Below are 12,549 nucleotides of genomic sequence, written 5' to 3'. Positions count from 1 at the left end.
TGGCTCAGTGGTAAAGAATCTTCCTTCTAATGAAGGAAACCTGGGTTCAATTTCTTTGTTGGGAAGATCCCCTGGAGAAGGAAATGGCTACCCACTCCAGTATTCTTGCCTGGAAAATCCCATGAACAGAGGAGCCTGGCAGGCTACAGTCCATGGGGTCACAAAAGAGTCAGACACAACTGAGTGACTAAACAACAACCACCACCACCTTAATGACACAGCACTCCTTGATGAAATGGAGAAACTAAGAGTGTCTACAGCAGAGGATTGTTTTGAGAATTGGATGAGTTAATATTCTAAAGCCGGTAAACAATACCAGTATTAATATAAGGGCTATACAAAACTGAATTCATAAATTGAGCATTTATCTAGGCACTGGAGCTACAATGATGAATAACAAAGTCAGAGAAACAATAAATAAACTAGTAGACATATGGATACAGATATTAATCAAACTGCAATGAAGGTATGACAAAGACAGAGGCCTATGAGATTGGTCCCTGTTATTTTATCTGGGCAGCCAGGAAAAGCGTAACCCAGTCTGCTAAGAAACTTCAGTTATGTCCGACTCTGTGCAACCCCATAGACGGCAGCCCACCAGGCTCCCCTGTCCCTGGGATTCCCCAGGCAAGAACACTGGAGTGGGTTGCCATTTCCTTCTCTAATGCATGAAAGTCAAAAGTGAAAGTGAAGTCTCTCAGTCGTGTCTGACTCTTAGCGACCCCATGGACTGCACCCTACCAGGCTCCTCCATCCATGGGATTTTCCAGACAAGAGTACTGGAGTGGGGTGCCATTGCCTTCTCCACAAAGACTCTAGTACCTCTGAATAAGAAAGGAAGACCATCTTCCTAGTTGTAATAAAAGTATTGTGTAAAAATTGTAAGTATCAGTTACCTTCTGATGGAAATTTTGATATTTAATTTTTAGTTTAAATGGAATAACCCACTGTAGGCAAAATTCTGTTGTCTAGGATCAAACATGATTATACTCTAGTTTAACTATTTAAAAACAAAGAATGGGGCCATTGAGCCTTTCCTTCTAGCCTCAGGGACACCTGAAGACTGGCCTTTGGCTGTATCTTCCTATTTTGTAGTAATGATAAGGACTTTTTAGCACATTCAACAGTTGTTCACTATCGACTGGTGAATTAGCTCAGATGAATCAACACAAAAATAATTTAGAGGAATTTCTCAACAAAAGCCAATAAATAAGAAATGAACTGCTAAACAAAATAGACTCATAAATATTTATTACCAGATATTAAAAAAACTGTACTTTCTCTGATCTTATTAGATCAAACCAATCTTTGATTAAAAATTTAGCAATCAATATGCTCTGAATACATAATTATTAATTATATAGCACCCCAACTAACTATTGCAGGTGTGACAGAATGTTTCTGAATCCTAATACCTGGAATCTTTGCTGAATATGTATGCTACTTTCTATTGCAAAGGGATTGTATAGCTAAAATAGAGTATCTTGAGATGTGGAGAGTATTGTGGATTATCCTGATGGATCTAATCAAAGCACAAGAGTTGTTAAAAAGGGAAGCGAGCTCAGAGTTAGAGAGAGGGACAGGAGATGCTATCCACCTGGCTGTCAATATGAAATTTGGGGCTATGAGTTAAGGAAATTTGGGCAATTTCTTGAAGCAAGAAAAGACAAAGAAATGGACTCTTCTTGACAGCTTGAAGAAGAAAAACAGTCCTGCAGAAATCTTGGCTTTAGGATATCTGACTTTCAAAACTATGAGATAATAATGCTGATTTAAGCCACTATGTTTTTGGTAATTTGCTGCAGCAGATTTTCATTGCAAATTTCTATTGCAGCAGCAATAGAAAACTAATATAGAAGTAAAATAAAAATGCATGATTAGATTCTATCTGTTTAAAGTTTTGTGTTTTTCCCCCCTACTTGAAGTTAACTGAAGAAAACTAAAAACAAAAACTTTAATCCACTTTCATTATCTGTACATAATGAAGGTTGAAAAAGTAATTTCTACTAACTCTAAAATTATATTATTGTAACATTTTCCTTTTATTAATAATCTGAATGCTGCTGCTGCTGCTGCTTAGTCGCTTCAGTCGTGTCCAACTCTGTGCGACCGCATAGATGGCAGCCCGCCAGGCTCCCCCGTCCCTGGGATTCTCCAGGCAAGAACACTGGAGTGGGTTGCCATTGCCTTCTCCAATGCATGAAAGTGAAGTAGCTCAGTCGTGTCCGACTTGTAGCCACCCCATGGACTGCAGCCTACCAGGTTCCTCCGTCCATGGGATTTTCCAGTCAAGAGTACTGGAGTGGAGTGTCATCGCCTTCTCCAAATAATCTGAATAAGTGTGACTATTCTGACTCCTCCAGTTTTGCAGCAACTCTCTGAATTTACAGCAATAAGAATTTTAACAAGTTGTTTTAGTTATTCTGACATGTCAACTTCCCATAAAATATAGGCACCCAGTAAATATTTCTCCAACAGATCGACATTAAAATGTACCAACCCATCAAAGCCAACATATCCAAAATTAAACCATTCCTAACTCAAACTCATTTGCTTCAATCTGTCTTCTTTAGATTTTCTTAGGGAAACTTTCAGTCTCTTAGTTTTCAGGAAATTGTTGATTACCAAGCACCTATTTTCAACCCAAACAATACAATACAAAGCTATATTTAATTAGGTTACTATATATCTATGCTTTAAAATCAGCAGCAAATCAAACTGCCTTAAATGAAATGAAAACAGTAAAATTAATTAAATTCTCATAGAGAAATGTGATCACTTTAAGGTCTAGTTTCACAATAACCTAGGGAAAATGTCAGTAAGATGAATAAATTGGTTAATAACCCACTCCAGTATTCTTGCCTGGAGAACTGCATGGACAGAGGAGCCTGGCAGGTCACAGTTCATGGGATCGCAAAGAATCGGACATGACTGAGCGAAAAAACAAACAAACATAGAAAATTAATTTGGCTACACAGTACTAGGGGATGAAACTAAAAAGGAAGATTATAAAAAGGCAGACATTTTTAGGCAGAATGTATAGAATAAATGATAAGAATTAAAGTATTTTTTAAAGTATTTTATAAAGTATTTTCCATGAATGGGGACATATCTAACATTTTTTTTACCAGACTATGTATAATATCATCAAATTAGCTTCAAAATATATGTGATATATTTTATATAATAAAGTATAGTATATCTTATACATGATCTTTATACACCAAATGTACAAAAAATTGGAAGACAATTTTTATATTTATATTTGTATAAATATGAAATATTTGACCTGGAGATGACTCTGAGAGAATATTCAATTATCTTAAAACTGAAGAACTGTTTGAGGAATGAGGATTTGGAATTGTCTTTAATTTCTTCCCCAAATCAAGAGACATCATGAGCAAAATTTTCCAGCTGCCTGCTCAACAGGCTCCAAGGAACAATTTTCCGTAGTGCAGGTTTCCTAAAAGTGGTTCTGTTTGAGCCCAGACCACATGAGTTTGCTTTAGATTAGGAAGAGGAGATACAATACAGTTACTCCCTTATGCAGAACATTACTGTGCTAAAATAAATTTGAGGACTAGTTACAAAATAATAGTAGAATTAAAAGTCTGATAAGTCACACATGAAAGAAACTTGTGTCTTTTCTAAATTCTTTTTATCCATTAGGAATATTATGTACTATTCCTAGAAATTATTGAAATTTTCCAAGACTTTCAGATACAATTGAGTCCTGGAAAACTAATTATTATCTTTATAATTTCATAAAAGCCTTAGAAAATAACATCAATAAATATTTTAAGTGTCTACCATATGGGATACTATTCAGGCACTGCTTATTTATCTGTTAAATATGTTTAAACAAGAATAAAGTGAGTTTGTTCTTAATGAAAAATGATCATTATCAACATAGACATTTTTTCATTATTTTTATAGACAAATCTGTGTACTGAGTGCAGGACTCCATATAATAATCGCTTTCTGTAATAGAGAAGAAAACCTTTCAAAGTAAGTAATCCTATAGCCTTGCAAGTTCTTAAACTCTTAAAACTGTCTTCTTGATTAATCTACATCATCTAGTTCCTCCAGGACTTTTTGATTATGGAAATTGTTGTTCAAAGAATTCCTATTAGCATCACTCAAAAAGCTCTGTTCTTCAGGATGAAGATGCGAACAAAGATAGTACTGTTTTCCCTGTATTACACACTTAACTTTACTACACAGATGCACATATGGATGAGGATGTGTCTGCTTTACTACCAGCAGGAGAATTACCTAGATTTTACCCCTTAATCCATAGTTGCTGATATAGAACCTAGTGTTTATAGGACACACAAATTTATTCAATGAGTCACAGTTGGGTTTTGAATTCAGGTGACCTGGAGTTTAATCTCAGTTCAATCTGATTTCATGACTATAATTAATTAAAGGGCTTCCCTGGTGGCTCAGTGGTAAAAAATCAGCCTGCCAGCACAGTAGACCACATTCAATCCCTGGATTAAGAAGATACCTTGGAAAAGGAAATGGCAACCCACTTCAGTATTCTTGCCTGGGAAATCCCACAGACAGAGGAGCCTGGCAGGGTACAGTCCACAAGGTCACAAAAGAGATGGACATGGCTTAGTGACTAAACAACAACAGCAATTATATTAATTACTGGTATTAAATTTATTTTTGTCATATAACAATTAAAATGCATATCTGTTGTTAGTTCAATGATTTACAAATAATCCCATAGGATTATGGAACCTAAATAATGCAAGAGATATATGAAAACTTGGCATGTATTTATTACAACACCTCCATTAAAGGTATTCAATCTGTTGCCTTGAGATCACATGGATTCTTTAAAGCAGAATATGAAATTTACTCTGAAACATAACAAACTTAGTCATACTGCATACTATTTGTAGTACTGATTAACCTGAGAAATTTTCATTTGTTTTTCAGAAATTAAATGGAAAATTATAAATAGAAACATAGTAATTTGATGAAGTAATTAATAAATTACTAATTCATTCATTAATTAAGATATGTTTTACAATATTTACATATTAAGGCAATCTCTAGAAAATTACTATCAATAGAATTCATCAGTAATAAAGAAATAAGAAAGAATAATATGAGATTTTTTATACAGACTTTATTTTCAGATTAGTGAAATTTATGAAGCTAATAGGAATACATATTTAAAACAAATTTTTTTCATATTTTCTGAAGTGATATGATGCAGTATTGGTAGAATTAAATAGATTTAAGAAACAGAATCAAATAAATCTGAAAGATAATCATGTTAAATTTTCTTTATTTGGATAAGACACATTATGAATACAGTAGTGAAAAGAGACTTGAACATTTACTAAAATTAATTTATAGTTATATATTGATGAAAAACTACTAGCAGGAATTCCTATTCTAATATGATGTATTAAAATTAAGTATGCACATAGCCATGATCAATCAATTATACTCCTTACATAAATCTCAAAAAAAAAGTGTCTCACAGATCCATAAAGTGACATGAATAATATTACTTAGCACAGCATTACCTTTTGTTGTGGTTAGTTAGAGGGTAACTATTCATCTGTCTGGAAGACTGCATAAGTTTTATGTGTAAAATTATTTAGCAAAAGATAATAATGGATATTGAATATACACATTGCAACAAGATTGGATCTGATGTAGTATAGCACTCAATAAAAAAAGAAACATGATAAATGTCTGTATACACACATACAGGTATGTGTACATGTGGGAATGATTTACCTAAAAAATAATTTTTCTGTATGAAAACATGCAAAGAAAGTATACATATTAAACTATATGTATTGATTAGATTGATTATAAACCTGCAGGAGCAAGAGAAAAATTTAAAAAAAAAGCCCAGGTCCAGACGGCTTCACAGCTGAATTCTACCAAATATTTCGAGAAGAGCTAACACCTATCCTCCTCAAACTCTTCCAGAAAATTGCAGAGGAAGGTAAACTTCCAAACTCATTCTATGAGGCCACCATCACCCTAATACCAAAACCTGACAAAGATACTACAAAAAAAGAAAACTACAGGCCAATATCACTGATGAACATAGATGCAAAAATCCTCAACAAAATTCTAGCAATCAGAATCCAACAACACATTAAAAAGATCATATACCATGACCAAGTGGGCTTTACCCCAGGGATGCAAGGATTCTTCAATATCCGCAAATCAATCAATGTAATTCACCACATTAACAAACTGAAAAATAAAAACCATATGATTATCTCAATAGATGCAGAGAAGGCCTTTGACAAAATTCAACATCCATTTATGATAAAAACTCTCCAGAAAGCAGGAATAGAAGGAACATACCTCAACATAATAAAAGCTATATATGACAAACCCACAGCAAACATTATCCTCAATGGTGAAAAATTGAAAGCATTTCCCCTAAAGTCTCCTGACAAGGAGAGGGTGCCCACTTTCACCGCTACTATTCAACATAGTTTTGGAAGTTTTGGCCACAGCAATCAGAGCTGAAAAAGAAATAAAAGGAATCCAAATTGGAAAAGAAGAAGTAAAACTTTCACTGTTTGCAGATGACATGATCCTCTACATAGAAAACCCTAAAGACTCCACCAGAAAATTACTAGAGCTAATCAATGAATATAGTAAAGTTGCAGGATATAAAATCAACACACAGAAATCCCTTGCATTCCTATACACTAATAATGAGAAAGTAGAAAAAGAAATTAAGGAAACAATTCCATTCACCATTGCAACGAAAAGAATAAAATACTTAGGAATATATCTACCTAAAGAAACTAAAGACCTATACATAGAAAACTATAAAACACTGGTGAAAGAAATCAAAGAGGACACTAATAGATGGAGAAATATACCATGTTCATGGATTGGAAGAATCAATATAGTGAAGATGAGTATACTACCCAAAGCTATTTACAAATTCAATGCAATCCCTATTAAGCTACCAGCCATATTTTTCACAGAACTAGAACAAATAACTTCAAGATTTGTATGGAAATACAAAAAACCTCGAATAGCCAAAGCAATCTTGAGAAAGAAGAATGGAACTGGAGGAATCAACTTGCCTGACTTCAGGCTCTACTACAAAGCCACAGTCATCAAGACAGTATGGTACTGGCACAAAGACAGAAATATAGGTCAGTGGAACAAAATAGAAAGCCCAGAGATAAATCCACACACATATGGACACCTTTGACAAAGGAGGCAAGAATATACAATGGAGTAAAGACAATCTCTTTAACAAGTGGTGCTGGGAAAACTGGTCAATCACTTGTAAAAGAATGAAACTAGATCACTTTCTAACACTGCACATAAAAATAAACTCAAAATGGATTAAAGATCTAAATGTAAGACCAGAAACTATAAAACTCCTAGAGGAGAATATAGGCAAAACAGTCTCCGACATAAATCACAGCAGGATCCTCTATGATCCACCTCCCAGAATACTCGAAATAAAAGCAAAAATAAACAAATGGGATCTAATTAAAATTAAAAGCTTCTGCACAACAAAGGAAAATATAAGCAAAGTGAAAAGACAGCCTTCTGAATGGGAGAAAATAATAGCAAATGAAGCACCTGACAAACAACTAATCTCAAAAATATAGAAGCAACTTATGCAGCTCAATTCCAGAAAAATAAACGACCCAATCAAAAAATGGGCCAGAGAACTAAATAGACATTTCTCCAAAGAAGACATATGGATGGCTAACAAACACATGAAAAGATGCTCAACATCACTCATTATTAGAGAAATGCAAATCAAAATCACAATGAGGTACCACTTCACACCAGTCAGAATGTCTGTGATCCAAAAATCTGCAAGCAATAAATGCTGGAGAGGGTGTGGAGAAAAGGGAACCCTCCTACACTGCTGGTGGGAATGAAAACTAGTAGAGCCACTTTGGAGAACAGTGTGGAGATTCCTTAAAAAATTGCAAATAGAACTACCTTATGAGCCAGCAATCCCACTGCTGGGCATACACACCGAGGAAACCAGAATTGAAAGAGACACATGTACCCCAATGTTCATCGCAGCACTGTTTATAATAGCCAGGACATGGAAACAACCTAGATGTCCATCAGCAGATGAATGGATAAGAAAGCTGTGGTACATATACATGATGGAGTATTACTCAGCTGTTAAAAAGAATATATTTGAATCAGTTCTGATGAGATGGATGAAACTGGAGCCAATTATACAGAGTGAAGTAAGCCAGAAAGAAAAACACCAATACAGTATACTAACACATATATATGGAATTTAGAATGATGGCAATGATGACCCTGTATGCAAGACAGCAAAAAAGACACAGATGTGTATAACGGACTTTTGGACTCAGAGGGAGAGGGAGAGGGTGGGATGATTTGGGAGAATGGCATTGTAACATGTATACTATCATGTAAGAATCGAATCGCCAGTCTATGTCCGACACAGGATACAGCATGCTTGGGGCTGGTGCACAGTGATGACCCAGAGAGATGTTATGGGGAAGGAGGTGGGAGGGGGGTTCATGTTTGGGAACGCATGGATTCATGTCAATGTATGGCAAAACCAATACAGTACTGTAAATTAAAATAAAGTAAAAAAAAAAAATCATCTTAAGAACTGCAACCTGACCAAGTCTTGTGAAGATCATAGGTACAGTTGGAAAACATGAAAATTAAACTTGAGTATCAATGCCAAAAAATAAAAATAAAAAAAATAAACTATATGTATTGATTAGATTGATTATAAACCTGCAGGAACAAGAGAAAAATAGGAGTTGGAGGTGACATAAAAAACAAATAAATAATTAAATAAAAATAGAGATGTTTTGGAGGTAGATAAAAATGTAACACAAATTTAGGATTGTGTTTAACTCAGTCACTTACTACAGAGCTTTTCATTATTTTTTTATTTATATTGATTCAATTTTTAAATCTATGTTTAACTTCTCAGTATGTGTTGTATCTCATTTTTAGATACTAACAATGAAGCAGTGAATAACAGATAAAAAACTTTCTCTGATGGAACTTACATATTGCATTAATATAGTCAATATTTGAAAGTTATATTTCATATAAAAATTATTGGGACATTCAAATGGAAAATTTAAGATCTTTCCTTGTTTATAAAATCATTTAAAAAAATCAGATCAGGGGCATTAGCCAGCAGAAAATAAGAAGCTATACCTAGAATATGAGCCCTTAGACACAGCCAATCAATAAATATTTTTTGAATGGTTGAAAAATATAACCATTTTGCTTTCAATTATAAATGCAAAATACACATTTGAAAAGCCCAAATTGGTAAATCTAGGATAAACTTTGAAGATTTCAGTTCACTAAATTGACTGTTAAAACTCAGACACACTTAAATTTTATGCGTAGAATATAGAAATTTAACTCCACTAAAAAACATAGCCCAAGATACCCAAAAGCTAAAGTCAATTCAAAAAGGATTATTTTCCATTAAGTGTTCTGAGCTATTGAATTGCAGCTTCAGACAGATGAGAGAGGGAATTTATGATGAATAGTAAAAGCAATTACAATGCAGAATTAAGTATATCACTTGCAAATACTCTTTACTTTTTAACTATAAATTTAACCTTCAGAAATATTACAGTAAATGAAATTTTTTCTATGACTTCTTTATAATATGAATAATATGAAAAGATAAAGTAAAAGTAGCTTTTTGCTTTGCTATGAAGGTTTGCTGAGCTGAATTAAGTATTGATTCAATAATACTAAGGTTAATATTTACCCTCATTTCAATGTACCTTGTAATTGACAAAAAGCACTGATCAACTCAATCATAATTAAAATGTGACAAGTTTGAATATCATGTAAGACTGCATAGTATTAAATCTCTTCAGGCAAACTAGAGTTTAATTGAACTGAATGATTACCACTGATTTAAGGCATAATTGATTGGAAATTAAGTAAGAAAAATGTTTTAAAACCTAAAATTAAAAAAAAAAAATTAAAAAAAAAAAACAACAAGCTAAAATTTTTGTTGTGATTTTTATTCATATGAAGGATGAAATTTTGTGTATTTTCACCTCTCTTCTTTTGACAGCTATTTGTAAGGCCTCCCCAGACAGCCATTTTGCTTTTTTGCATTTCTTTTCCATGGGGATGATCTTGATCCCTGTCTCCTATACAATGTCACGAACCTCATTCCATAGTTCATCAGGCACTCTATCTATCAGATCTAAGCCCTTAAATCTATTTCTCACTTCCACTGTATAATCATAAGGGATTTGATTTAGGTCATACGTGAATGGTCGAGTGGATTTCCCTACTTTCTTCAATTTAAGTCTGAATTTGGTAATAAGGAGCCCATGATCTGAGCCACAGTCAGCTCCTGGTCTTATTTTTGGTGACTGTATAGAGCTTCTCCATCTTTGGCTGCAAATAGTATAATCAATCTGATTTTGGTGTTGACCATCTGGTGATGTCCATGTGTAGAGTCTTCTCTTGTGTTCTTGGAAGAGGGTGTTTGCAATGACCAGTGCATTTTCTTGGCAAAACTCTATTAGTCTTTGCCCTGCTTCATTCTGCATTCCAAGGCGGGCAGCTGCGACCGGCACACTAAACGCAGCTGAGAGGAGCTACCCTACGTCTGAGGTCAGGGGCAGATGCTGGGAGGACCCCATGCCCGAAGGGCAGTGGCCAAGAAGAGTTACCCCAGGTCTGAGGTCAGGGGCAGCGGCCGAGAGTGCCAGGCTGCAATTGTGCAGGAATGGCCGAGAGGAGCTACCCCTCATCTGAGGTCAGGGGCGGCGGCCGGGAGGAGCTACTCCACTTCCAAGGCCAGGTGCGGAGGCTGGGAGGAGCAACCCCATGCCTGAGGCCGGGGCGGCGGCCAGGAGGAGCAACCCCACATCGAAGGAGCGGTGGCTGTGCAGTTGCAGGAGCGCATAGAGGAGCTATCCCACGTTCAAGGTCAGGAAGGGCAGCAGTGAGGAGATACCCTTCATCCAAGGTAAGGAGCAGTGGCTGAACTTTGCTGGAGCAGCCGTGAAGAGATACCCCATGCCCAAGGTAAGAGAAACCCAAGTATGATGGTAGATGTTGCAAGAGGGCATCAGAGGGCAGACACACTGAAACCATACTCACAGAAAACTAGTCAATCTAATCACACTAGGACCACAGCCTTGTCTAACTCAATGAAACTAAGCCATGCCTGCAGGGCAACCCAAGATGGGCGGGTCATGGTGATGTCTGACAGAATGTGGTCCACTGGAGAAGGGAATGCCAAACCACTTCAGTATTCTTTCCTTGAGAACCCCATGAACAGTATGAAAAAGCAAAATGATAGGATGCTGAAAGAGGAACTTGCCAGGTCAGTAGGTGCCCAACATGCTACTGGAAATCATTGGAGAAATAACTCCAGAATGAATGAAGGGATGGAGCCAAAGCACAAACAATACCCAGTTGTGGATGTGACTGGTGATAGAAGCAAGGTCTGATGCTGTAAAGAGCAATATTACATAAGGACTTGGAATGTCAGGTCCATGAATCAAGGCAAATTGGAAGTGGTCAAACAAGAGATGGCAAGAGTGAACGTTGATATTTTAGGAATCAGCAAACTAAAATGGACTGGAATGGGTAAATTTAACTCAGATGACCATTGTATCTACTACTGCAGGCAGGAATCCCTCAGAAGAAATGGAGTAGCCATCATGGTCAACAAAAGAGTCCAAAATACAGTACTTGGATGCAACCTCAAAAATGACAGAATGATCTCTGTTCATTTCCAAGGGAAACCATTTAATATCACAGTTATCCAAGTCTATGCCTCAACAAATAACACTGAAGAAGCTGAAGTGGAATGGTTCTGTGATGACCTACAAGACCTTTTAGAAGTAACACCCAAAAGAGATGTCCTTTTCATTATAGGGAACTGGAATTCCTGACCTAAGCACTTCCCAAGACCCCACCTCCTAATACAGTCACATTGCGGGTTTCAAAATATGAATTTCAAAGGGACATGGACACTCAATATGTAGCAGTTTCTTCCATATAAAAAGAGACTAAAGCAAGGATAGTTTCTTTGGAAGATGACCCCAAGAGGCCATAGTGAAGAAGTGAGGACAAAGAGTCAGTTAAGCAGAAAAAGACAAGTGGACTTGACCAAGATGCCACCATGTGGCTGTGCTGGTGATTAAGCAATTGTCTCTCGGCTCCAAATCCAGCCTTGCAGATGCAACCTGGGCTCAGCAATCCACATTTCTGCTTTGCCAGCTTGCCCAATGGTAGGCTTTGTGATAAAATGACCAAAGATGGACTGCAAGCCTGGACTGGAAAGAAGCCACTTGCTCCTTCCTCTCTCCCTAACAAGTTGTGGTTATACTAGGCAGCAGTTATCTCTGTAACAGCTGTGAAACTATAGTTTCTCTGTAATTTTCAGAACCACTCTAATTAAGCTCTCTTCCGACACCAGCCCAGGTGGCTAGGTGCTAAAGAATATGCCTGGCAAAGCAGGAGACTTGGGTTTGATCCCTGTTTTGGGAAGATCCCCTGGAGAAGGAAATGGCC

Source organism: Budorcas taxicolor, chromosome 22 (assembly GCF_023091745.1).
Source record: "Budorcas taxicolor isolate Tak-1 chromosome 22, Takin1.1, whole genome shotgun sequence".
In the NCBI taxonomy this organism is placed as follows: Eukaryota; Metazoa; Chordata; class Mammalia; order Artiodactyla; family Bovidae; genus Budorcas; species Budorcas taxicolor.
The sequence above is the reverse complement of the archived record's forward strand: the minus strand, read 5'-3'. Positions refer to the sequence as shown.